The sequence below is a fragment of the Choloepus didactylus genome, chromosome Y (assembly GCF_015220235.1).
Source record: "Choloepus didactylus isolate mChoDid1 chromosome Y, mChoDid1.pri, whole genome shotgun sequence".
In the NCBI taxonomy this organism is placed as follows: Eukaryota; Metazoa; Chordata; class Mammalia; order Pilosa; family Megalonychidae; genus Choloepus; species Choloepus didactylus.
Window position 1 is genome coordinate 17,503,490 of NC_051335.1, and position 9,145 is coordinate 17,512,634.

The window sequence follows — 9,145 nt, forward strand, 5'->3', positions numbered from 1 at the left end:
CATTAACTCCCCATTCTCCCTTTGCCCTACCCCTGACAACTTGTACTCTATTTTCTGTTTTTATGAGCTTGCATATTCTCTGATAATTCCTTTGTAGTTACCATGGGGTTTAAATTTAATATTCTAAATATATAACTATCTAGTTTGCTTTTATACCAACTTAACTTCAATAATATTTACAAACTATGTTCCTACACGTCTCCATTCTCCACCTTTAAGTAGTTATTGTCGCAAATGACAAGTTTATACATTATGAATCCCAAACCACTAATTTATGATTACATTTTATGCATTTGCCTTTTAGTTCCTATAGGAAGTAAAAAGGGGAATTACAAACCAAAAATACAGTAGTACTGGCATTGATATTTACCCATGTCATCATCCTCACCAGATATCTTTAATTCTTCATGCAGCTTCAATCTATTGTTTAGTGCCCTTTCCTTTCAACCTGCATGACTCTCTGGTATCTCTTGTAGGGCCAGTCTAGTGGTGATAAAACTCCCTCAGCTTCTGTTTATCTGGGAATGTCTTAATTGCTCTCTCATTCTTTGAAAGACAGTATTGCCAAATATAGAATGCTTGCTTGGCAAGTTTTTGCTTTCAGTACTTTAAATATGTCATCCCACTGTCTTCTTGCCTCCACAGTTTCCAATGAGAAATTGGCACTTAATCTTATTGCAGTTCCCTTGTATGTGACACATTACTTCTCTCTTGCAGCTTTCAGAATTCTCTTTTTATGGATAAATGATTTTATTTAAAAATAACCACGAATTTATAGAAAAGTTGCAAATATAAAGAACTTTTTTTGGCCTAAATCATTTTAGAGTAAGTTGCTGACCTAATGCCCCATCACTCCTGAATAGTTTAGTGTTTTTCCCAAAACAAGGATGTTCTACATAATCTCAACATAATCAGAACCAAGAATTAACACTGATTCATAATTACCATCTAATCCTCAAATCTCATTCAAGTTTTACCACTTATCCCAGTAATATCTTAGAATAAAAGGATCTAGTTCAGAATCATGTGTTGAATTTAGCTGTCATGGCTCTTTAGTCTCTTTAAGCCAAGAAGAGTTCTTCAGACTTTCCCTGAGTTTCACAACCTTGACACGTCTGATGATTACAGGACAATTATTTTGTAGAAAGTCCCTCAATTTGTGGTTGTCTGATGTTTCCTTATGATTAGATTCAAGCCGTGCATGTTTGACACAAATATCACTGTGTGATACTGCATTTTAAAAATTATGGCAAAATACATAGAACATAAACTTTATCATTTTAAGCATTTAAAAATATAAAAACTGATGTTTATTTTCCACCAACCTTATTTCCATTTTCTGTTTAAGAGCCTGTGGGAGAACAGCCTAGGACCACTCAGTCATTGCTCCTACCTGTTCAGTGGCCTGAGTGGTGGGAGCTGCAGACCAGTCTTCAGCTTCAGGCTGAACACTCCAGTTTTCAGTAGGGAACTGCTACATAGGCACAGAGGGCACCTCCAACCTCAGGTTGAATAGCAGTAAATTCACCATGAAATTCCTTCCTGGTTACAGTCTTTTCAGCAGTGGCCTGTTCTTCCTTTTCAACCTCTTCAGGGTCTCTGTATAAGTAGAGATCAGGTATGACCTTCCATGGGTGCCCATGGGAGAAAGTGCCACCCATGTGCAGAACTTTCCAAGCAGCATCCACTACGCATCAGATCCACTGAGTTACCTCCCTTGTAGTACGGCATGGTAATGTCTACAAAGTGCAAAGGAGAAGCTGTGTTACACAGAGCAGTGGTTGGCAAGTTAATACTAGAGGTCACCCCTGGGATCAGTAACACCAGAAGATGCAGCTCCCAGACTGCAGGGATCTGAGTAGTGATGGAGTTCCAGGAGCGTAGCGCCCAGCAGGCTGGTATCCCTGGAGGTTATGACACTGACATCAGCCAGGTTTTCAGTGGCAACAATGGTACAAGCTGCCAGCATAAGCTTCTCCTGGGTCCTCTTCAGATTTATGATGCGGATGCCATCACTTTTCCTTTTATAGATGTACTGTTCCATTTGAAAGTAAAAGTTGGTGCCACCTAAGTGAGTTCCTGCTGCAGGGAATCTGAAGACATCCTCCTCCTTCATCTGAGGGACATCAAGGGCTCCAGATATTGCGAAAGTTTCTCTTTAAGTTTCAACAGGAACCCAGGTCAACAATATATGGACTTTTCTCTGGGTATCATGGAAAGTCATTTAAAATATGTTTAAGTGTACAATTCAGTGGCACCGATGACATTCATAAAGTTTTGCAACCATCACCTCTACTTCCAAAATATTTTTCATAACCCCAAATGGAAACACTGTGCCCGTTAAGCAATAACTCATTTCTCCCTCGCCATTCTTCATTCTTTTGCATGCAGTTATGCAATTTCACAGCACCATTTGTTGAAGACTATTCTTTCCCCATTGAAAGGTGTCCAGACCCTCACTGAAAACCAAGTGCCTAAAGATGTGAGGGTTTATTTCTGGGATCTGAATTTTATTCCATTAGTCTGTATGTCTAGTCTTCTACCAATACCACACTGTTTTGATTATCATAGCTTTGTAGTAAGTTTTGAAAGTGGGAAGTGTGAGTCCCCCAAATTTGTTCTTGTTTTTCAAGATTGCTTTGACTACTCTGGGTCCCTTGAAATTCCATACGAATTTTAGGACATGCTTTTCCATTTCTGTAAAAAATGTTGTTGAGATTTTGATAGGGATTTGTGCCAGTTTGATGTATTATGTCCCCCAAAATGCCATTACCTTTGATGCAATCTTGTGTGGGCAGACCTATCAGTATTGATTAGATTGTAATTCTTTGAGTGTTTCCATGGAGACACGCCCCACTCAACTGTAGGTGATGACTCTGATTGAATAATTTCCATGGAGGTGTTACCCCACCCATTCAGGGTAGGTCTAAATTAAATCACTGGAGCCATATAAATGAGCTGACAAACAGAAGGAACTCAGTGCAGCTGTGAGTGACATTTTGAAGTGCAACTGAGAGTGACATTTTGAAGAGGAGCTACAGCCAAGAGGGACACTTTGAAGAATGCACAGAAGCTGAGAGAGTAGCTGCAGATGAGAGACAGCTTGAAGCCAGCTGTAGAAATCAGACCCTTGCTGTGGAGGAGCTAAGAGGAGACAAACACCCCAAGAGCAACTGAGAGTGATATTTCTGGGGAACTGCAGCCTAGAGAGGAACATCTTGGGAGAAAGCCATTTTCAAACCAGAACTTTGGAGCAGACACCAGCCAGGTGCCCTCTCAGCTAGCAGAGATTTTCCGGACACCACTGGCCATCTTCCAGTGAAGGTACCCTTTGTTGATGGACACTTTATGGCCTTAAAGCTGTAACTTTGTAACCAAATAAACCCCCTTTTATAAAAGCCAATCCATTTCTGGTGTTTAGTATTCTGGCAGCATTAGCAAACTAGAACAGGATTGTATTGATCAAATCTGTGTGTCACATTGGGTAGTACTGTCATATTAATAATATTAAGTCCTCTAATCCAGGAACATGGGGTATCTTTCTATTCATTTAGGTCTTCTTTACTTCCTTTCAACAATGCTTTGTAGTTTTTAGTGTATAAGTCTTCTGACTCCTTGGCTAAATTTATTGCTATGTATGTGATTCTGCACTGTCATTGTAGCCTATCAAGCAGCTCACTATTTTGCTTTGTCCTGTTACTAATAATGTTCAATTTGACCATTTGATTAAGATATCCTTCTGACATATCCCAGCACTCTGTGAGCAGATCCTTGCCTTCATGCACAAGATGTTGCAACCTCATCTTGTACTTTCCCTGTGCCATTTCTTAACTGTACCATTGTCACTGCAGGGTGGACAAGCTAGGGGCCTCTCCTGGCTGGATAATGGGAATTCACAAGGCAAGTAGGTCCCTTCAGCCTTTTAACCCTCTCACCTGTTTCACAATTCCACACAGCTACAGTTTTATCTGTGGATGCTGAGAACAGCATACTGCCATCTGAGTAATAATGCAGTTCCATCCCTGCTCCACTGTGTCTCTTCAGTGTGACATAGTTATCACAGTCACAACAGACATTTCATAACAATATCAGTTGGTCAAATCCTGCAGATGTTAAGGTGGATCCATTGGGGTGAAACTTGCAACAATACACTTTCCTTCATGACCTGAAAGCATGATTGAGGCTTGAAGGGAGGAACCCTGGAGACAACACTTGCAGCCAAGCTCCCAGCATAGCCCACTGCTGCCCTGTTTTGGGGACTGATCCTGCCACTCCCAACAGCAACTCATGCCACTGCCACTTGACTGGGACCAGTGGCAACTCCAGGCCCTTGCACTTACACTGTTCTTCATGGAGGCCCAAAATTTTCTCTTTATCTTTGGCATTTGACACTTTGATTAAATATGCCACAACGTGGTTCTATTTGGGTTTATCCTATTTAGAATTCATTGAGTGTTTTAGAGGTGTGTATTTATGTCTTTCATTCAATTTGGGAAATTTTCAGCAATTATTTCTTTGAATATTCTCTCTGCCCCTTTCTCTCTTTCTTCTCCTTCTGGGCCTCTCACAATGTGTATGTTGGTATGCTTGATGGTATCCCACAAGTTTCTCAGGCCCTCATTCTTTCTTCTTTCTGCTCCTCAGTCAATGATTTCAATTGTCTTATCTTCAAGTTAATTGATTCTTTCTTCTGCCAGCTCCAATCTGCTGTTGAACCCCTCTAGGGAATTTTCACTTTCTGTTACTGTAGTCTTCAGCTCTCTTTGGTTCCTTTTCATAATTTCCATCTCTCTATTGTATTCATTTATAATTTTCCTGATTTCCCTTAGTTCTTTGTCCATGTTTTCCTTTAGCTTTTTGACCATATGTAGGACCATTTTTTAAAAGTCTTTGTCTGACAGGTCTGGTCTTTCTCATTGATATTATCTTCTAATGCTTTAATATTCTCCTTTGCCTGGGCCATAGCTTCCTGTTTCTTTATATTGTGTAAGCTTTTGTTGAAACCTGGGCATTTTGATATTTTAATGAGTTATCATTGGAATTTAGAGTCTGAGGCACCTGTTCCTTAAGTTTGTATCCAGTTAGTGTTATGACAGACTTTCCTTGAAAGCCAGGCACTAACAAAGAAAGAAAACACCTTGCCCATTTTTGCAGATTGACCAGTGTAAGTGCTCTCCTTCAGGGCTTATCCATACAATGAGTTAAGAGAACAGCTCCAGACCAAAGTGTAGGGGCCACCCTGATCCTTTCTGCACATGCATCTTGTCTTGAACATGCTCCCACAGCCCTAGAAATTCTCCCATTTACAGGGTTCTGAGAGTCTCCTCTTCCTCAGGACCTCAGGGTCCTGGACACTGCACTGGATGTCCTACAGCCAGTAATCCCTTGCTCCAGGCAGCACAATTTGACTGCCCTAGCACCAATTCTGTATGAGAGCTCAGTAATCTGCTTTCCCCACGTAGAGCAATTTCCAGGATGGTGAGTCCCTCAGGCCACCCCAAGACAGATTGGGCCAGACATCGGTGCTCCCAGTATGTGCACAAAGGTGTGCTTCCTCTGGAACCAGGACCAGAGATCTGCACTGGGAGCACAGGCCAGCTCTGCGCCAAGCTGGTGAAGGGTGGGGTAGAGGCCAATCAGGGTGCCAGGAGATCCTACCACTTCTAAGTAGCCTGTTTCTTGATTTGGCACTCATCCTGTTTCTGCAGTCCTTTAACAGTTTTCTGGAGCTTTGAGAAAGATGTCTCTGCCAGTTCTTACTGGTTGTTCAAAGCTTCTGCGGAGGGATGGAGCCCTGAAGTGTCTCACTTCAGCATCTTGATCAAGGTAGAGCCCTTACTTTTTAAAAAATATATTTGTTGAGATATAATTCACATACCAAACAATTCACCCAATTAAAGTGGACAATTTAATGACTTTTAGCATATTCACAGATTTGTGCAACCATCACCACAATCAATTTTAAACCATTTTCATCTCCCCACAAAGAAACTCTGTGCCCATTAGCACGCTCCTCATTTCCCCTCCCCACCCCCCCACCCCCAGCATCTGGCAACCACTAATCTATTTTCTGTCTTGATGGATTGCCTAATCTGGGCATTTCATATAAGTGGAATTATGTGATATTTTGTGTCTGGTTTCTTTCACTTAGCGGAATAGTTCCAAGGCTCATTCAAGTTGCGGCATGTACCAGTACTTCATTCCTTTTTATAGCTAAATAATATTCCATTGTATAGATAGACCACATCAGTTAATGGATATTTGAGCTGTTTTCACCTCTTCGTTATTGTGAATAATGCCACTATGAACATCAGTGTGCAAATGTCTATTGACATCCCTGCTTCCAATTCTTTTGGGTATATACTTAGAAGTGGGATTGCTGGGTCATATGGTAATCCTGAACTTAGCTTTCTGAGGAACTGCTAAACTGTCTTCCAAGTGGTTGCATCATTTTACACTGCCATCAACAATGAATGAGTGTTCCTATCTCTCCACATACTCTAACACTGGATATTTTCTGTTTTTTTTTTTCAATAACAGCCATACTTATGGGTGTGAAATAGCATCTCATTGTAGTTTTGATTTGCATTTCCCTTATGGTTAATGATGCTAAGCATCTTTTCATGTTCTTACTGACCATTTATTTATCTTTGGAGAACTGTCTATTCAGATCCTTTGCCCATTTTAAAATTGGGTTATTCGTCTTCTTATTGTTGATTTGTAGGAGTTCTTTATATATTCTGGATACAAGTTCCTTATTAGATATATAATTTGTGAAACTTTCCTCCCATTCTGTGGGTTGTCATTTCTCTTTCCTGATGATAGCCTTTGAAGCACAAAACCTTTTTTACTTTTGATAAAGCTCAATTTGTCAATTTTTCTTTTGTTTTTTTGTGATTTTGGTGTCATAGCTAAGAAACCATTGCCTAACCCAAGGTCTTGAGGATTTATATCTATGCTTTTATCTAAGAATTTTATGGTTTTAGCCTTTACATTTAGGCCTTTTATCTATTTTGAGTTAATTTTTGGATACAGTGTGACTTTGGGGTCCAACCTCATTTTTCACATGTGGATCCTTGTCTTATATTTCAAAGAGTGATGCCCTAGTTGAGAACTGGGTCTAGATAAAGCTGTTATTCATAATAATTACAGATATCATTGATAAGTTACTCACATATGCTACGTCTTATTTTTCAGCAACTTTTCAGACTAGTCCTTTGTACAGTTGTTCATAGTGAGCAGATTAACTAGTCCCAGTTTGCACAACTGGTATGAGGCCAACCCAGGATTTATACCAGGCCCATCTGTCTCCAAAGTCTAAAATCACAGTGCTGCGCCAGGCTGCAAAAGTGGGTGTCATTTCTGTTCATTGCTTCCTTCCCTTCCTTTTGTCCTCACCCCCTCCCTCCCCACACTGTCTGGCATGTAATACGTGCTTGAGACATGTTGGTTGAATGACTAGATAAGCATAGATTATTGTTGACAATGGCTGATGCTATTGGGTAAGATGTGATCCTAGGGTAGACTAAAAGATGCCAGGGCCAGGGGCAGCCTAACAGAAATGTGAACAGTAAGCTCAGCATTGAGTACTGAATGCACCAACAGCTTCTGGTCTGAGGTAGGGGTGACACTCCACTCCTGTGAGACTGAATAAAGTGTCTAGCTTGGAAACCTCTTTCTTTTAACTCCACTTAGAGTGGGGTTAAGTTCTTATTGTGGTTTGTTGGGCCAGGCAATCTTTGGGGGCTGTATTAGTCAGGGTTCTCTAGAGAAACAGAACTGACAGGAGATACTGTAAATATTATGAGATTTTTTATAAGAAATGTCTCACAAAATTGTGGGGATGGGCAAGTCCAAATTCCTTAGGGCAGGCCGCAAGCTGGGAACTCCAGTGAAGGTTTTCAATGAATTCCCAAGGAGAAGCTGTCTGACAGAAGTAGAGATGGAAATTCTCCCTTCTGACTGCTGAAATCATCACCTCTCCTTTTAAAGCTACCAACTGATTGAATGAGACTTCTCTCATTGCTGAAGGCAATCTCCTCAATTGATTGTAGATGTAATCAGCCATAGATGCAATCAACTTACTGATGATTTAAGTCCACAAAGTATCTTCATGGTAACAATCAGGCCAGCGCTTGCTTGACCAAACAACTGGGCTCCATATTCTGTCCAAGGTGACACATGAACTTAACCATCACAGGGGCTTACCTAAGAACATGGTCCTGAGTAGAGTTCTGGTAACAGATGAAGGCCCCATGGCTGGGGTTAGGTATAAAATACCCAAGGGCAAGGCTTAGCATGGTCAAGGAAGGAATCTCACACCAGTTCAAGATTCCCTTGTAAAGGAGAGTACTCTAATCAAGGGCTAAGAATGCATGGACATTTGAGAATTGGGTAGTAAAGGAAAACCTCAAAGAAAAGTTTAAGAGATTTTGAATGATTTCTTAGTTTATTTTCTAATAGTAATGATAATAATAGCTATTTAAATTAGGGCTTTTTATGTTCCAGGTACTGTTCTGAATATTTTACATGTTTTAACTCATTTAGTTCTCATAACAACCCCATGATGTAGATATTATTATTATCTCTATTTTACACATGGTCACTTGCCCATAATCATACAGAGAGTAAGTGGCAAAGCTGGACTCTGAACCCAGGCCACCTGGTTCCAGAGTCTGTGCACTTATACTACTAGGCTGTACAAATACAAGTAGTATATAAATAAGGGAGATGGGAGAAATGAGTGCAGTCATCTCCTTCTAGAAGTTACACTAAGATTTCATAAATTTTCCACTACCCTTTTACTGAGATGTCTAGAGTGAAAGGTTTCTAAGGGTCTACAAATAAAAGGTGGTGCTGGGATTAGGGCTGTGGTTTTAGTCACTGAAACAGTGAAGAGGGACCAATTAACCCCAAAGTTTCCAATGCCATCTCATTTAGGCATATATTCTGGAAGGACAAATATTAGCTAACATTTATAAAAGAAATCATTGTGTGCAAGGCATTGTTTTCAGCTTTCACACACACTTTGTATTTAATCATCACAACAAACAATCCTTTGAGTAGGTGCTATTGTCGTCCCCATTTTATGGATGACAAAAGTGAGGCCTAACTTCTTCGAGTCTCCACAGATCATAAAGTGGCA

The 9,145-nt window shown here is 40.4% G+C and overlaps 1 pseudogene; it reads right to left on the reverse strand.

Moving 5' to 3' along the window:
- Positions 1 to 1,366: 1,366 nt before the first annotated feature.
- Positions 1,367 to 8,300, reverse strand: LOC119524026 (annotated as a pseudogene).
- Between the last annotated feature and the right edge of the window lie 845 nt (positions 8,301 to 9,145).